This window comes from Lytechinus variegatus, chromosome 9 (assembly GCF_018143015.1).
Source record: "Lytechinus variegatus isolate NC3 chromosome 9, Lvar_3.0, whole genome shotgun sequence".
NCBI lineage: Eukaryota > Metazoa > Echinodermata > Echinoidea > Temnopleuroida > Toxopneustidae > Lytechinus > Lytechinus variegatus.
In genome coordinates, this window is record NC_054748.1 from 28,981,777 (window position 1) to 29,000,362 (window position 18,586).

Below are 18,586 nucleotides of genomic sequence, written 5' to 3' on the forward strand. Positions count from 1 at the left end.
GGACCACAATAATTTCCAGCAAAAAAAAGGTTGTCAACCACAATTTTAGGGGGGCCACAATAATTTTAAGGGGGGTCTACCTGAATTTAGGGGGGACGCAGGAAAAAAAATTGACGAGCAAAAAAAAAAGATTCTCAACAAAAAATTTAGGGGGGACTGTCCCCCACCTCAAATTTAGGGGGGACAGGTCCCCCTATCCCACCGCTTCCGCCGCCTATGGGCAAGAGTCCTTCAAGCCCCCCCCCCCCTCCATCTGTACGAAACTGCTTATATACCCCACTCACATGAATTATTAAACTTAATGCACACAGTATTTCCTTCAGAAGTATATCATAGAAATGAAAATATTGTTTTCTTGTTTCAAAGGGCACTCGTCATGGTGACCATAAAACAGATCCTTCTCAAGTGAAAGGGGCACAGAATAAATTCTTTAGGAGCACTTTTCTTGGGTAAAAGGGGGCAGTTATTCAAGTAAGGGCACTTTCAAGAAGGCGAGGGGGCACTTTTGGCTCTCAGATGGAAGGGCACAGAACACGTGGGGGGGCATTTTTGGGTAAAAAATGCATATAAGGAAGAGCACTAATTGGTATTACCTAAAACAGGTTCTCATCAGGTGAAAGGGACACAGTACACGTTCGTGATGGGGCATTTTCTTGCATAAAAAGGCACTTTTCAGTGCTTCAAAAATTAGGGGGAATTGTGCCCCCCCCCCCCCAGCATACAAACACAAATTTCTTTTGGTTCAAACTATTAACATACGCTTAAGAAAAAGGTAAAGCTTAATCCTCTGATAATTTCTGGATAATTAATAAAATTCACCACTAACCAGAGAATTCCTTCATGTCTTTCATTTGTGTTCATATAGTATTTGTACAGAACTAACTGAATGAAAGGGATTTGGAATTGGCAAAATTCAAAATGAGACGGAGATCGAGAGAGGGAAAGAGTGATGAGAAGTGGGTTGAAAAGAGATGAGAAAGAAATGGAGGGGCACATAATTATGAAGAGATAATTTAGAGGGGGTGGTGAGAGAGCTGATGTTGGAAGTAGGAACAAAAGGGGTGGAAGAGAAATAAGACGAGATTTTTGGAAACCAGGAGACAGATAACATTGGGTATAAAAGAAATCTACTTATCTTCATATTTTTTTAAGATATTATTTTCCAGAAAAATTATGTATGGACCTAACCCCTTTTGAAAAAAGTGAATTTTCTTTTTTTAGTTCACTTTTTTTATGGGAATTTCAACTTTTTTATGGTATCATCTTATAGAGCTACTAAAAATCAATTAAGACATAAAAATCAAATTTGATTAAAAATTGACCTAACCCCTTTTAAAAGTGAGCTCTTCATATGTAGGAGAAAGGTGGCACAAAAGAACATGAGTGGGAAAATGATTAAATGGAAAAAAAAAACAGAGTAAGAAATGCTGGAGAATAAAGGGGACAGGAAACATTGAGCATGATAAACTGGGCCCGTTTCATCATGAGTTACAAGTACTAGTATGGTAACTACGAATACCAATCATAATCAAGGTTCCCACGGTTATCACAATAATAGCGATGTTTAAATAGCTCAGTGTAATTCATTATGAAACGGACGCCAGAAGAAAGCAGGCACGGGGATCCATGAAGATTTTAATTTTTTTTACTTCTCCAATAATTTTAACAAGAAATTACTCTTTTAGTGGTGAAAGTTATTTTTTCAGTATTCATACTCAACCAGTGAAAATGAATACCATCATTGTAATAACCATGATTTGCCCCCACCCCCAATCCCACCTTTTTACCTAATCGCGACTTGATCTACTCTTTTCATCTTCCCTTTTAGAATTAGCATAGGCTTTTAAGACGCAATACAATACAAACATTGTTTTGTTTTTAAGTGATATCGCTTGTGATATCGATACTTTATAAAGCGCAACGTATCGTCTCAGATTTGCGCTTGCTTGATTCGCTGAATCCTTCGCGTCACGAGCGCGTAACAAAATGAATACATTAATAAATTTGCCAAGTTGACCTTTGTCATTGCGCTGGTGTACGTATTGTCTAATACACGTACAAAACCACAGTTGACGAGGGAGCATCTTACGAAATTAATATTAATGGGGGCTTATTTTAGCTTCTAATGGATTAAACAAAATGGCGGTAGCTTCGGGGGCCTGAAACATATTCTTATTTCCGCGACAAAATAACGCGCGCGCTCCATTATGACGCAAAACGCGTCATCAACTCTACGCGCGGTTTAACTTAGAAACAGAATCCTTTATTATTGTATTCATTATCATCGTTAGTATTATTCATGTCTATTCCCCTGTGCATTTGGTGAGCGATTTTTAATCAAATAGGACGAGCGTTAATTCACTTAAAGGTAGGAACAATATCATCGCTACTTGTTTAAACTAACGTTGGAGTCCGACAGTCGTATCTTTTTCTTAACCTATTTGGTTCGATTTCAAATTAAGCCTTCAGTGTTAAGTGGGAAACTTTTAATAATTTGTATACACTGTGAATGATTAATAGTACATATATATTTTTTAATATGATGCATACGATTTGTATTATAATGTATATATTACATAATGTAAATATTGTTAAGTTTTTTGTTTGTTTTGTTTCGTTTTTACAAAAAAAAGCAATTCAGTTGCTATAAACACGTAATTAAAACATTAAGGGGGGCCTACATTTTACAAGCTCTGCTTTTCAGTTGGCCCTCCCTCCCTTTCAAATATTTATATATCTCGATTTGATGATTGTCTATTGTAATTTTAGAAGGTTATTTATTTTAATGTATGTACTTCAAATGTGATTATAATATGTTACTATGTCAATTGAATCATAATTGTAAATATGAAATTGAAAGTGGAAAATGAAATAATTGAATTGAACTGATTTGATTTCAAAGTCAATGGTAAAACCTGTAACTGACATAATTATTAATAAAATTAATTATGGTTAAAATGATGTATTCATTATTTACGACCTACTCATTACAAAATGGTATAGGGACTATTGATAAATCATTTTCAGTTCTCATAATACATTGGGTTGGCTCTGCCATTCCTTTGACAAATAGGTCTGAAACTTGAACTAATATTTTTTTAAGAAGCATTTTGAGTACATACCAGCACTAGGCTCTATGCGTGATCATGAATAAGCTGACGTTGCATCGGCTAAATTAAAAATGTGTAAAAAAAAATAAAGTTATAACGCCCGGACCCCTACTCCTTTCCTATATATCAAACAAAAAAGAAATGATATAACGTTTGATATGTCCCCATCTATGGCATCCCTGATTCCAAATAAATAGGGCATGTAACCATGGTAACAGACATAAAAACCGTGAGCACCATGAAATGTACTACCAACCACGTTCCGAGAATAACCATGAACTCATCTTACTTGCACCATCCCTCAAAATAAACATCATCACCGAACGGAGTATATGCCTTAGCGCAACGAACTCTCAGTGTCCGCGATTCTCTCATGCATAACAATACTATTCATAAATATATAGAGGCTTTAATTCAATATCGACCGACTCTCGCGACACCTATTGTTCCATAAATGCAATTCATCCCCACTTTTCGCCTTCGCATCATAGAGATAATGCTTCGCAAGCACTGTATACTACGCGCAAAATAGTATACTACATCCAGCTCCTGTACTATTCGCGGCGCCGTACTGTGACTGAAGGACGCGGCGTTATATTTGAAATCCGGGCGTATATACTCTTTCACAAGTGACGAACATTGTGTTTCCGTTTGGACGGTTTTTATAGCACGGAATACGGTAAGTCTTACCGACATATGTAACCATTATGAATGTTGCCTGGATGTTTTTCTGTGTTGAAATTAGTATTAAGCATCTCGCGCTTATTACAGCATTCGACGTGCTGGTTCTTATCTTACATAGCAACGAATAGCGCCACTTCTCAATGTATTATATATGAATGTATTCATGTACTATTAATATTTCTGGTTTTGAGCATGGCTTCCTTGTTATACATGTACTTCCATACATACAGCACTGCTGAATTCGTGTTTGTATAAAGACGTCATCTCCAATAAATACGATATAGTCTTTAGTATAATAAAGTATTATAAAGGCTTTATTTATAATGTTTACTTTACTTTGCAAATATACCAATGTCTATAATGAAATTACGAAATAAACATCGTTAGCATGGATACAAACGATGTTTTCTCAGGGACGTAACCTATTTTTGACACTTAAACAAAAACAGCAGTATGTTAGCTGGGGTTTGGTGTCACAGAGGACCACACCCTTGGGGTGTTAAAATTGCACCGTAGAGATTTAAAATAACACCAAGGAATGCAAAAGTACGTGTAACAACCAAATGTTTTGTATTAACACCCATATGTTATAAAAGAACACCAATAACTGCAACACCGAATAATGATCGGTTTGGTGTGCTACTGAAATCGGGGTAGTTGTCCTTCTTCTCCTCCTCCTTTTTCTTTCATTTTCTCCCCCCCCCCCCACCTCATCTCTCCGTTCTGCTCCTTCTCCCTCTCCCATACCCCTTCACCCCCTTGCTTTCTGACTATATGAATATAATTCTATCAGATTTCAAATATATCCATTATCATGATCACATTATTTAGATACGAATCGCTCGCTGGTCGATATTCAAATGTCATCATTTATTCATTATGTTATATTACCCTAAATATACAAAGTGAGTAGCGTACGCGGGGAGGGGGGATTGCAGGGAGCCCCTTTAATTTTGTTAGACATCTTTTTTTTGCTTGTCAACTTTTCATTCAGCACGAACAGCCCCCCCCCCCCACCCACCCACCCTTAAAAAAATTTGCATACGTTACTGTGCAAAGTGCATACATATAATATCGCGCGCACCTCGGGCTCCCTAAAAAATGTAAAAAAAAATAGTGTGGGATCAAAAACCAACATGCGTCCCCTGTAACATCGAGAGTTGGGCAAGCAGAACAGTGGCAGATCTACGGGGGGGGGGGGGTAGGACTCATTACGTTCCATATCATCGTATTTGTCACCCCGCGCCACTGGAAACCACATCCGCATTTTTCCATTACGAGGAGTCCAGTAACCGAAACTAACACTCCTATTAAAAACCTACCAATGTGACAAAAACAGCTCAACTTTTGATCGAATAAACATGACCTTCAATGGGAGAAAGAAACTCGTAGCTCTGTAGAAAGAAAATAAAAGAATAATATTCTCGAAATGGATTCAGCAGCCTTATAAACGACACGCGGGGATTGTTAAGCAATAATACATCAAATATATACATGCCAAGTGTAAAGTACACATTATGACTATACTTGTCGTGGAAAATACAAAGATCGTGTACATACCGAACAAATGGTGTTGTTAAAATGTTTGTCATTAGTACTGACGTTACATCCAGACGCCATTGGCACTGTCCTTATCTTGTTTTTACTATTTGAAATAATCAAAAGTTCAGCAACTCTCTTGATCAAGGAGAAATTTCTTTGAAGAACATTCAAATAAAACAAAACAATAATAAACAAAATAATCTTCCTTATACCTGTTTAAATGTGTATCAATGAAATGATCTTGCTTCCTAGTTTCATCCATGGCCGTACAAAGCATAAGGGCGGGTGTCATTTCTTCCACCCACCCCCCCCCCCCTCCGAAATTTTGAAAACTTCAATTTTTTTTTTATAAAAAAAAAATCATAATAATACAATAAAAGTCTTAAATTTCAATGTAGAAAATGCAAAGGTGCCCTGAAGAAAAGCTTCGCTTCCTTGCGTTTGAGTTTCTTCGAAATGTTTTATAACGTCTTGCCCCCCCCCCCGATAAAATTTCTGCGTATATACGGCCATGTTTCATCTGAGTTGCTCCCGTGTTATTTGATTTTTTTCAACCACACCCTTGCCTTAATCAAGGCGCAATTTGTTCTCGATTTTGGAAGTATATGGGGAGGTCTTTACCATTTGAAAAAGACATCATGCAACATTTCACAAATTAATGATTCGTTCGGTAACGTGTTTGGACGTTCGACTACTTTTATTGTATAGATGATATCATGAATGTACAAAATAATACAGATGAAATGTCTATCTCTCTTAAGTGCATATAGTTAAAGTTCATTTAATTTAGTGAGGTATTCGCGCGCTATATGAGAGGAGAGGGATCAGGGTCTAAAGAGTTTGGTGATCAAAACGAGTGAGAAAATCATGTTATGAAAACGAAATTGCCATGCCCTCCAGGCCTCCACCCCTAATACACCGTGATCACCACTGGAACAATATGAACAATGGATAAAGAATTTTATTATTATTTGTTTTTGTTATGTGCTTCATAATCAGAGGAAAATTGGTAATGCCGAACACTTTTCATCCCGTCAACTCTGTATTGTTAGCTCCGCGTTTCCCAAATGGGTTTTCAAATCGTCAGTCATTTCAAAGATTATCTCCATGAATTATAATCTGAAAACATCCATTGTATAATTTCTGCGTAGCTTTTGCACTTTATTGATTAGAACAGCCTGTAGGTAACATCATCCTCTTTCGCAGATTAGTTTATCCAACGGCGTACATTTTGAAAATAATTTTGTTATTAAAGAAGAATCCTTTATAATGCTAGACGAGCGTTCATGATCAACTTTCAATGTTAGCTGCACAGATCATGACGCGTGAACCTTAATATAACCGTTATTGTATTCGTTGTATTCAGGGGGGCGATATTTCTCTTTTTAATTTATTAGCTCTGCTTGCTCAAATTACTCAGATAACTTCATTGAATAGCTTGAAACTTCCCACCTTCTCATACACTGTAAAGAAGCTGTTTGAAATTTTAAGCACGTTGTTGAAGCCTGGCACTCTAACAACTACTGTATGAACTTTTTAAACGACTGTTGAACTTTTTAATCAACTGTGTGAACTTTTTAAACAACTGTTTGAACTTTTTAAACAAGTTGTTTAAAAGGTTCAAACAATTAGAACTTATTGATAGAGTGACGGGCTTTAACAACGTGTTATTTTTTGTCATTATTTTACTGTGTGAAGGGGCAGAACAAACATGGGCAGGGTTGACCCTTGTATGCATTCCTTTTTCGTAGTAAAAACAAAAGAAAAAAAAAGAAGAAAAGTAAAGGAAATAAAGTGGAAATGAAGAGGAAGAAAGGAGAAAGAAATCAAATGAGCATCTTCATACGAAGCTCGTATGCCTCTCGGCAACAGTCTGGATTTTACTTGTGCGAGCCCTGGCCATGGAAATCAATTTTTACTCTTCCTTTTTCCCCCTAATCTATATCTAATTATTCAAAGGAAATTTGCTATTTACATTGTAGGATTTCTATGTTTTTATGGCTGAATAAATAATAATTATTATTATATTGTGCAATTTCTACATGGATAGAGGGCCTACTCAACTGCGCATTACAATACTTGAAAAGTAAAATTGTGAAATAGTAAACAAGATAAGTAAACACAAATACGATTGAGTTATAATTACTGGAAAGGGGAAGTCGACTGTCTCTACAAAAAAAAAGGTGACTTGTTTATTGAAACTCTCTTGTTAAAAGGTAGGTTTTTAGTTTAGTTTCGAACATTTTATTGAGAAAAATGACGTTACTTTTAGGCCACCTTGCCCCCCCCCCTCCATCCCTTCCCCCTCTCGATCGAATACCCTGACGCCCCCTTTTTTTTTAACCATGATCTCATGAAGCACTCTGCAATGTATTGAATATGAAAAAAAATGCACAACAAAAACAGTGGTGTTAACCGGTATACATAGAGGACCACACCATGAATTTTACACCAGTGTTAAATTGGTGGTGTTAGTTTTCAAATTCAAATTTATTTCCACAATTTAAAATATACTTATATACAAATCATTGACATTAAAAGATATATTACACGTGGAGGGATCAAAGAAAGCATAACTGCTTGTATAAATTGGCCCCCAAAGTATAGAAAAATCATATTAATACATGTAAAATAAACAAACAATATAATCATAACATAATTACAAATAAGTCTAAGAGAAGGGGGGTGAAAACAAATCATTACGATAAATAAAAAGCCGTGTTTAAAAGTGTTTAGTTTTGAAGAAATGCACGTTTAAATTGATTTAAAGATTTTGATAATTTAACAGAATTTGGTAATGAGTTCCAAAAGAGTGGTCCAAAATAAAAAAAAAAAACAGATAGTTAAAGCTAAGCGCGGCAAAGGAGGGTGATAACTGTTACAATTTCTAGTTTGATATGAGTGATATAAATTATTCATTTTAAAATAATCTTGAAGAGACTTAGGTAACATATGGTTGTGGCATTGGTACATGAATAAACAGGTCTGTAATGATATGATATTCTGAATCGGTAAGATATTGTTTCGTTGGAAAAGAGGTGCACTTTCAGAGAGGTAATTGGAATGAGTTATTAGACGGATTGCTCGTGTTTGTAAAGTAAAAATTTTCTGTATATTTCTTTTAGTTGTAAATCCCCATGCAATCCCTCCACAGTTAATGGTAGATGTGATCAAAGCATGATATAACATTTTTAGAACTGAACTTGGCAAAAAATTAAGTTTAGCTATTACCCCAATCTTTTTAGCAATCTTATTACAGACCTGTTTAATATGAAAGTTCCAAGATAAATTGTCATCCAAATAAATACCTAAATATTTTATATTGTGAAGTTGAGTAATTTCAAAGCTATTATAGTATAATTTCAAGTTGTCTATTTTATGGCTGCATGTGCTAAGCAACATATAATTGGTTTTTGAAGTATTCACAATTAAATTATTGACTGACATCCACTCATTGATCTTTTTAAGCTGTAAATTCATATCTACACCTGTAGGTGTTATTACAACAGCTTTTGTTGTTACATTTACACTCTTTAGTGTTATGTTTAATCTCTAGGGTGTAATCTTAACACCAATTGGTGTCAGTTTTAACACCGCAGTTAGCGTGAGAATTGTGATTTAAATGGTGTTGGAATCACCCCCCCCCCCCCGTTCCTTACCCCATCCCTCTATTCTTCGCCCATTGTTTGTCATTATCGTTTTATTTTGTAAAATCTTTACCTTTTCTATTTTATCTTTATCTATGAAGAAATGTGATTTATCCTGCAATATGCAAATGTATATAAAAAAAACATGATTAAAGCCCCCCCCCCCCATCGACGGATTGGGGAAACCATGATAGAGCTACACAATAAAAAATATATATACAACGCGGTTTACTATATGAACCTTACAGTAATTGTTTAAACAGTTAAAACAAGTGTTTAAATCTTCAGCAAAAAAGTTTAATTTTCAATAATCTTCAACAAATTAAACATGAGTGTTTAATTGGTTAAACAAATACTGTAAGGTTAATATAGTAAACAGCGTTGTATAAAATCTTAAACAGCGTTTTTACTGTGTCATAACCCGGTGTTAAACATGTAAATTAAAGACAACCTCTCTTTAATAACTTTAGGGATATTTCGGGGACAGATTGGGCCTAATAATCTATAGCATTTTCAATTTCACTCCAAGCTCTTCTAATGATAAATTGGATGCATACAAAAATTCACCAGGTTGGGTTTAATCTTGTTTATTGCACATGGTCAATGGATTGCAATTTCGTTAACTTATTTTTTTTATGCATTTTCCCCAAACATCTATCGATACACAAACCCGCCATTTTGTTTTAGTGTGTGTGACACAACATAATATACTGTACATAGAAAGAGAAATTTGTGTGTTTCTTGAGCGCATTTTTCTTTCTTTCTTTCGGGGTTGATATCATTAGGCCTACAGCATGGTTATAATTATGGTTATGGCATTGTTACAATATGAAAGCAGACTAATAAATATTTACCCATATTTCCTTTTTCCCCTGCGTCTTTTGACTTCCACTTCACATCCACTTCACATGGAAAGGCTTTATGATTTATCAAGGAATGTATAGGTCCTTAAACTACATCAATCACAGCTCGAGTGACAGAGACACAGGCATTTCGAACAATATGGTAGTAGTAGAAGTAGATTGGTAGTCTACGAGCACAGACCCGTATTTAACACTTCAATCATAACAGGTCTAGAGTGAAGACTAGACTCCAAAGACCGTGTCTGTGTCAGCCAGAGTACATGATGAACCTAGTCTTGCTAACTCAGACTCTGAGTTATGCACTGAGCGAGATGCGAAAAAACAAGGGTCTGTGCTTGCAGACTACTAGGTGGAGTGAAATAACACATATTCATAACGTAGCGGGAAAAGCATATGGATTTAGCTCTATGAACCCTGTGCTGGAAATCATTCTAAATTATTTTGACTAAGAAATATTCTGCAAAGATTGTACTTCATCATTCTTTCGATGTTGGATTAAAGGGGTGGTTGAAAATATCTATATCTAAGTAAACAGAGTAAAATTCACAGAGCAAAATGCTGAAATTTTTATCAAAATCGAATAACAAATATTAAACAAAGTTATTGAATTGTAAAGTCTATCAATATTTTGTGAAAAAAGGTTATATGCACATCCTCATGAATATTCATTAGGTGGGCTGAGGATGTCATATCCCCACTTTCTATTTTCTTGTGTTATTACATGAAATCATAATTGTTTTATTTTTTTCTAGTCGACAATTTGATTGTGCCATTTTCATTGATTTAATTATCTAATTCACTATTATTGGCTATTTTCGACCGGTTTATAAGCACAGTTTCAAAGTGACCCTCTTCATTTCCAGCATTGAAATGTTATTTTCAGCTGTGATTGTTTCATGACCCATAAAAAGTTATTAGTGTATGATTATAGGTCAAGTCCACCTCAGAAAAAAAAGTTGTTTTGAATCAACAGAGAAAATCAGGCAAGAATAATGCTGAAAATTCCATCAAAATCGGATGTAAAATAAGAAAGTTATGACATTATTAAATTTTGCTTATTTTTCACAAAATAGTTGGATGCACAATTTAGTCACATGCATACGAGAGAATCGATGATGTCCCTCACTCACTACTTCTTTTGTTTTTTATTGTTTGAATTATACAATTTTTCAATTTTTACAGACTTAACAATAAGGACCAACTTGACTGAACCATACATGTATAATGTTAAGCAATGGCAACTCCACATCTTCAGTGAGATATGATACTTTGTTTCACAGGATAATGAGGAGAAACTTAGAATATTTCCTATTTCAAATAATAAAATACAAAAGAAAAAGTGAGTGAGTGATGTCATCAGTTCCCTCATTTGCATACCGACCTGAAGCCAGTTCCATAAACTGATTACCTGAGAAAATTCTGGTAAAAACTGAAAACTAAGACTAGTCTGATTTCCGCCATTGACATTAGCACAGGGCAAAAACTCCGGTAAAAACAACCTGAGTTTTCTCAGGTAAAAAAGTTTTATGCAACGGGCCCCTGGACATGCTGGATGTGCATATAACTATTATGTGATAGTAGGCGAAACTTAAAAATGTCATAACTTTTTTTTTATTTTACAACCGATGAAATTGATGAAATTGATGAAATTTTCAGCGTTATGCTCGTTAGATTTTTCTCCTTTTATCTAAATCAACTTTTTGTTGGGTGGACTTGCCCTCTACGATATGTTATATTTATACACATGATATCGAAATACATGTTAGTTTCTTCATTCAATATTATTGTTATGATTGTATATCTATGGATTTTTTAATGATCTGTTGGTAATGAGGAAAACATATTATCATTGCGGAAAACTTTGTTATACTCCTATTCGGCATAATATAAATATAGAGTATTTCATATGGCTCTGTGATTATTAAAAAAGAGCGTTTTAGGAAACTTTTTGAACCATGCATGCTTCTCAAAATCGATTGAACGTGGACATGATTGTTTAGTCGTATCTATGGAAGCTATCTTCATTGAAGTTTGACAAGCGGATTTCATCCTCAGCTAATCTGCATTACGTAACAATCACTTTCACCCAACGGTGCGTAAGAGATCACAATAGTCATTGTTACGTCAACACCGGCACCGATTATGTTCACAATGCAATGCACACGATCGAAAGAGTAACTAGCTTTTTCTCGAAGAGCTAAAGAAATTCCGAAGATCTCCTCCCCCTTTTTTCGCTCTCTCTTTCTCTCTATCCCTGATTCTTCTAAAGCTGTTTTTATCTTTGTGAGCGAGAGAAGCAAGCGACTGAGTGTAAATCATGAGTTTCTACTCATGATGACGTGTGAATTGGGTCATACCGTAATACACATTGAATAAGTATTTTGAATTATGTTATTCATATCTGTTACTATATCCCTTACTATAATGCATATACCCAAGCCTGATAAAAATGAATGTCAATCTACGAAACTTGCTGGTGGCGTTGCTTTGTCAAGCTGTCAGACCAATTTCAATTTATCAGGCTTTGTGTACTGCTCTATTATTTTTTTTTTCAATCCACCATTGTTAATTAGAGAGATGGGATTATTAACATAAAAAGATGAAATTTGACGGTTTCATAATAAAATGAGAGATAATTTAGACTTGTTTCTAAAAAAGATTACAACAAAAAAAGAGTTATTTCCCTCAATAAATTAAAACTTTATTGGCTAGAACATATAAGCAAACATTTATTAATTCATATGTACTTATTGCGTTGTGGCCCAGTGGATTAGTCTCCGGACTTTGAAACAGAGGGTCGTGGGTTCGAATCCCAGCCATGGCGTAATTTCCTTCAGCAAGAAACTGATCCACAGTGTGCTGCACTCAACCCAGGTGAGGGTAAATAGGTACCGGTAGGAAGTAATTCCTTAAAAAGCTGTGTGCGCTATGAACGCCTAGCTTAGCCGGGTAATATAGGAGCGCCTTGAGCACCTAACAAGGTGGATATGTGCGCAATATAAATACCATATATTATTGTTATTCATTTATCTATCTAGTTCCTGTTCTGTCTTTCCTTTTACGCATTCATTGGTGTAATTCATTTACTATTTTTCTTATATCATTTGTATTGATTATGTATTGAAACAGTGGCGGATCCCAGGTTAGGGTTAGGGCGAGGGCATTGCCTGCCCGTGCACCCCCCCCCCCCCCTCTGCCATCTCTGAGAGTCATAGTCAAATTTTCAATGTAAATATGTGTACTGTCGTTCAAGCACAAGTGCCCCCCCCCCTCCCTTGATAGCCACATCAAATATTTTGTATGGAAATATATCGCTCATACTGAGGTGAGAACTTTTTATGGGGGGGGGATTTCAAATTTCACGTGGACATAATGAAATTCATTTTTTTATTGACAGCTGTTTTCTTTGGTTGTCAACTTTTCCCTGGGAAAAATTGTGTCCTCCCCCCTCCCCGGAAAATCCTGGATCTGCCCCTCAAATGAAATATCAATTTACACATTCTAAACTGCTAAAAGTGCATTGCTCCTTTAAACCCTGTAAACAGACCTCGTTTTCTAAAATTTCAGAATGTAATCTCTTATCTTTGATGAAATTTACGTAAAACACACTGTTTTACGGCAATTAGAGGCATACACATCTCGAAAATTTGACGAAAAATGTAGGCCAATATATTGTCTTCTTCGGTGATAATTCAATGTGTTTTTTGTTGTTGTTTTTTCTTGATAATACTGTATAGATTGTGGATAACTTTCTTTCTGTTCTTGTTTCACCCTCGGAAATAAAATCTATTTCCGTGGTTTCAACTTCTCTCTATATTCCTTCTACATTATTATACTAGTATGTAAATATTGTATATACATGGATATACCCTTCACCAGTTTTCAAGGCATTACAATGGTTTTGTAATTGCTCAAGCTTCACGCCTATCTGTTGCGATACCTTTGTGTGCTCTATTAATGATAATATTTTCTTTTTATATAACACTGTCGTTGTATAAAAATCATGTATCGTTGTATTCTCACATTTGATCGCGGATCATGTGAACAGACGTGAAGCAATCAACAAACAAATAAATAAATAAATAAATAGAGAAATAAATAAATAAATGAATAAATAAATAAATAAATAAATATATAAATAAATAAATAAATAAATAAGTAAGTAAGTAAATAAATAAATAAATGAATAAATAATTTAATTAATTAATTAATTAATTAATTAATGAAAAATAAAATAAATAAATAAATAACAAAACACACCCCTCCCCTTACACACAGAAACTGCCTTTTCTCTCATGATGATGCACTTTCTATTTATAGCATGACAGACCCGAGCTAAAAGCATACATCAACTCACGGACTCGTCAACAAACAGTGTCCAAATCGTCTAGTCTACGTCTATACACGCATTTTTATCTGCTGTTATCTGAAAGTATTTTGTCTTCTCCATTTTTGCAATATTATTGTTAATGTTATTTTATAATAATCATTGATATTATGATTATTATCATTACTATTAGTGTTATTATCATCATATCATTATTATTGGTATAATTATCATAAACGCTGTTTTCATTCCATTATTATCTTACTCATCATCATCATCATTTTCATCATTAAGAACATCTTCTTTTTTTACTAAAGTGCTTAAACCGAGGACCAGTGCATGAATCTGAAGAAAAGAGCCCACCCCCCCCCCCCTCCCCACCCCACAAAAAAAATGTAGGTGTGCATCGATAGTAATGTTCATTTCCATGGATTAATAGTAATGGATTTATTGTATAATTTATAGTAATGTTCATTTCCATGGATTTATTGTATAATTTATAATTATGTTTCAAATAGTTTGTACAAATTGTTTATAGAATCTGATTATGTATGTTGATTTGAGAGAATATAATAAAACATCCTTAAAAAAAAAAAATCCATGTTCTGGGTCCCGTAACACAAAGGTTAGCGATTGATCGCTAATTTCAAGAACAATTCTGATTGGTTCATAGCAAGTCTACTTAGCAAAATGCACATGCAACGAGGATCTTGATTGGTCATTTCATTTAGCGATCAATCGCTAACCTTTGTGTTACGGCGCCCTGGATACTGTTCATGAGATGGAAAGCTCTGTGCACAACATATGTGATGTGAGTGAGTGTATTGCTTTGATTCATGACATTCCATTACAGACACAATATGGACCTCATCGAGCATGAAATACAATGTGATAATCTCATTGAACACAATTCCAAGATCTTCCGTAACAAAAGTATTCCGTTTGCGTCACTGGAGCAATTATCACCGCGATCGGTTCATACACCGCTATTGCGTTCTCCTTGAAAGCACTGTGTATGCGCTGAAGAACATGTATGCAATGTACGGCAGTGTATAACTGTTTGCTTGTTACCGGTGCTACAAGCAAGAGATAGTCAACTCGTGTTATTTTGGTAACAAAAATAATATTATTCTCGCCCCGTATAATCTTCGCGTGCCATCATCTTATGCAATGCAAAGCCGCCGCACAACATCAAAATAGAAGCAAAACAAACTGTTTGAGATAGCTAGATGACTAGTCAATTTGTAGAAAACAAATAACGAAGTGATTGTAAAGACGTAATTATTTTTTCAGTCTTCTATTTTTCAGTTTCAAGGCCTTCCACACTTTGTTCGGAGATCTACCCGCTAGCAACGGCCGCAAATAGTCGCACGACCATAATTTTGTGAAAGATGCAAGTGAGCGAGCCAACGAAATCATACACTTACCATGCGTACTATGTTCTGTAGAATCCATATGTTCTTTTTTTTACTCCTGTTAAAAGCGATTTTGACTCCTCCACAAATAAAAGGACTAAATATTCTAGAACAATCAGAGATTCATCATTACAAGATCTAACGTCTACAAATAATGCATTTTTCTTATTCAATACAAAAAAAGCAAAATGTGTAGAGATGACGTCTTGAACATGCCCGGTTGCGTTTCACCCGAGAAGTATTTATTTCTTTTTTCTGCATGTGAAATGATCAGAAGTAAAGCTTTAAAATCAATGTCACAGCTGAATTTCTTATTCTATACGCGATTTGCATCCTTTTTCATTATTATGTTCGTTTGATTTTCTCTTTAAGGTTATTCCAAAATTGTGCTTAAAATGGACTATGACTTTGAGATACTATATCGTGGTTGAATTCATAAAACGTTCAAATAAAACTACTATACAGGCATGGCAGTAGAACACGTTCTCTTACAGACGCTCCCAACATAATAGGATCGTGTATGTAATAATGATTTTCACGCTTCAACCGATAAATCATTAAAATGCTTTATAAACAAAATATTTTTATTCATAAACACGTCACACGTCTTCCATACACAAACAAATTATATTCACTTGTATAGTATCATAATACAAGCGTGAAAGATGTAAAAGGCGGAATAATTAATGAGGCAGGCGGTAGCCAAACCTTTCCGCTGTTTGCAGAGTGGCAGTTTGCGTTTACCCAAGCTCCCGAAGTGTATACATACCTGGCGGGGTTTTACAAGGCTGTTTGTAAGTTAAGAGCGACTTTAAGAACGACTTTGAGAATGACTGGTGAAACTTTCTTATGCGCTAAATAATCACCAATGAACATTTTAATGGTGAACATCACTTACCAAAAGAAGGGATCACCAGTCGTTCTTAAAGTCACTCTTAACTTACGAACAGCTTTATGAAACGGCCGGGGGCCCCTTCGCATAAAACTTTTGCCATGAAAAAATTATAAACTAGCAATGGCAGCATAAGTTTGTTTCGATATCTTTCAAGTAGATTGTCTCTATAACTTTCCATTTGTTCGCTATTTCGTCTAGGGGAATGTGTTACATTAACCCAATATTCTTTCGTAAAAAAAAATATTCTTAAGGTGCATAAAGCTGTTTTTGTAATATTTTGGGTGTTGATTTCAGCACTTCTCTTTTCTCTCCTCTCCTAACTGAACAGCATTTTCTAATATGCAACGAATGCAATCGTCAATGATGAAAATCACTCGATTATTGTTGGGGTGGCTTGGGGGGCTCTTACCCCCCCCCCCCCCCTCCCCACGTATATCACCAGACCGTATTTTCTTACGAGAATCATATTTTCAGGTATGAAACATTAACAACTGTGATTTACTGAATTGTTACGCCTACGTGGTACATTTGGCAGCTAATTGCATATGACGCCATAAATTAAAAGCTCTGAAAATGTTATTACTCCCCTTTTCTTCGATGGGTTTGTTCAAACCTACACCAATATTTTTTTTATTTATACTTATCATGGTGGCTCAGAGGTCGAGCGTCCGCTTCATGAATAGGGGTCGTGGATTCGATTCCCAGCCGAGTTGTCCAAAATACCAGAATTGTCTTCGAGTCAGACGCTCGACTTTTGAGAATGGAGAAGGGTAATATTAACATCTGTGTTATTGAGGGCCCACTTGAAAAACAGTTAATCGTTTAAATAGTAATCTTGGGTAATTATGAGTTATTTATTTATCAACAAAAACTGTATAGGCCTAGTTGTATTTAAAAAAATTAACAAATTTCAACTAATTAATTAATTTTAAGGCCCAGTACACCCCCCCCCCCCCTCTCCCTCCTCTATCTCCTTCAAGACACGCTACCTCCTATTATAATATTTTTATTATATTTTGTTTCGTACATCTTGTATTACGTGTATGATACTTGTATTGTATCCATGGAATCTGTTTATCTAAAGCATATTTTAACGGTGGACGGGGGTCAGAATTATTTTGTTAAAGATAAATACCAGTTGTGTATAACGATCTCATAATGCGTTCAAAGAGAATCCAATGAAATTACCACCTAAGTGTTTGTATGTATGAATAAAAAAAATATGTGCCAAATGGCTCTGGAAAAAAATGCGTAATTGCTCAGAATTCAGCAAAATAAGCACAGAATTCCATGAAACGTCGGGTATTTTTTGAAGAAAAATATATAAGTAATATATATATATATATATATATATATATATATATATATACACAACAAAAAAAGTAAGTCCCCCCTTAAACAAACATCAATAATTTCCGAACCAATGCGAGTTTTTAGTATATTTTTTACATGAGCGTGTAGGTAATTTTATAAGCTACCCTCTGAGTAAATGTTGTGGACTTATTTTGCGTCATGCTTCAGTGAGCACCGTCAGAAGGCAAAAATGTCACTTTTCAAAAGTCACAAGCCAAATATCATGACTTTGATTCCATTTCACTGGAACTAATTCCTCATTCTTATCATGAAAAATAGTCAGAAGGCTTGTAAAAGGTACTTTCTAAAAGACGATACAACTTTTTTGGCTAAATTTCACGGTTGAATAAACACAAGTCCAAATTTGCAATAATTGGATTTTTACACATTTATATCAGTAAGAATGAAAGAATATGATGACAGTTATTTTTGGGAAGAGTATCTTCAACAATATTCATCGTTTCACGGTTCAATGAACATTTAATAAAAACAAAAAATACGATTTTCAAATATCATAGGCAAGTATTGTTTCATTTTGGTAACTGAAAATGATCTTTTCTCAACTTTTTCGTTATGTTCACTATCATTTAACATGCTGCAGTGATTCAAAGGCGTTTAATTAAACATTCACGCTTGAATGAACATGTGGAATGTGATGCTCTCTTTTTTACGTTATTGGAACAAATGCAATTTGTAACTATGGATATCTGTTAAAAACCTCCTTGCATAGTTCATTTGATTTGATTTTTA

At 35.0% G+C, this 18,586-nt stretch overlaps 1 protein-coding gene across 1 annotated transcript in view; it reads left to right on the forward strand.

Annotated features, from left to right (window-relative positions):
• The first annotated feature begins 3,582 nt into the window (after positions 1–3,582).
• The window catches only part of LOC121421666 (tetraspanin-18-like), a 38,471-nt gene continuing 23,467 nt past the window's right edge, over positions 3,583–18,586 (forward strand). The window contains exon 1 of the mRNA XM_041616432.1: positions 3,583–3,789. The gene's annotated coding sequence lies outside the window, so the exon portion shown is untranslated. The remainder of the gene's footprint in view (positions 3,790–18,586) is intronic.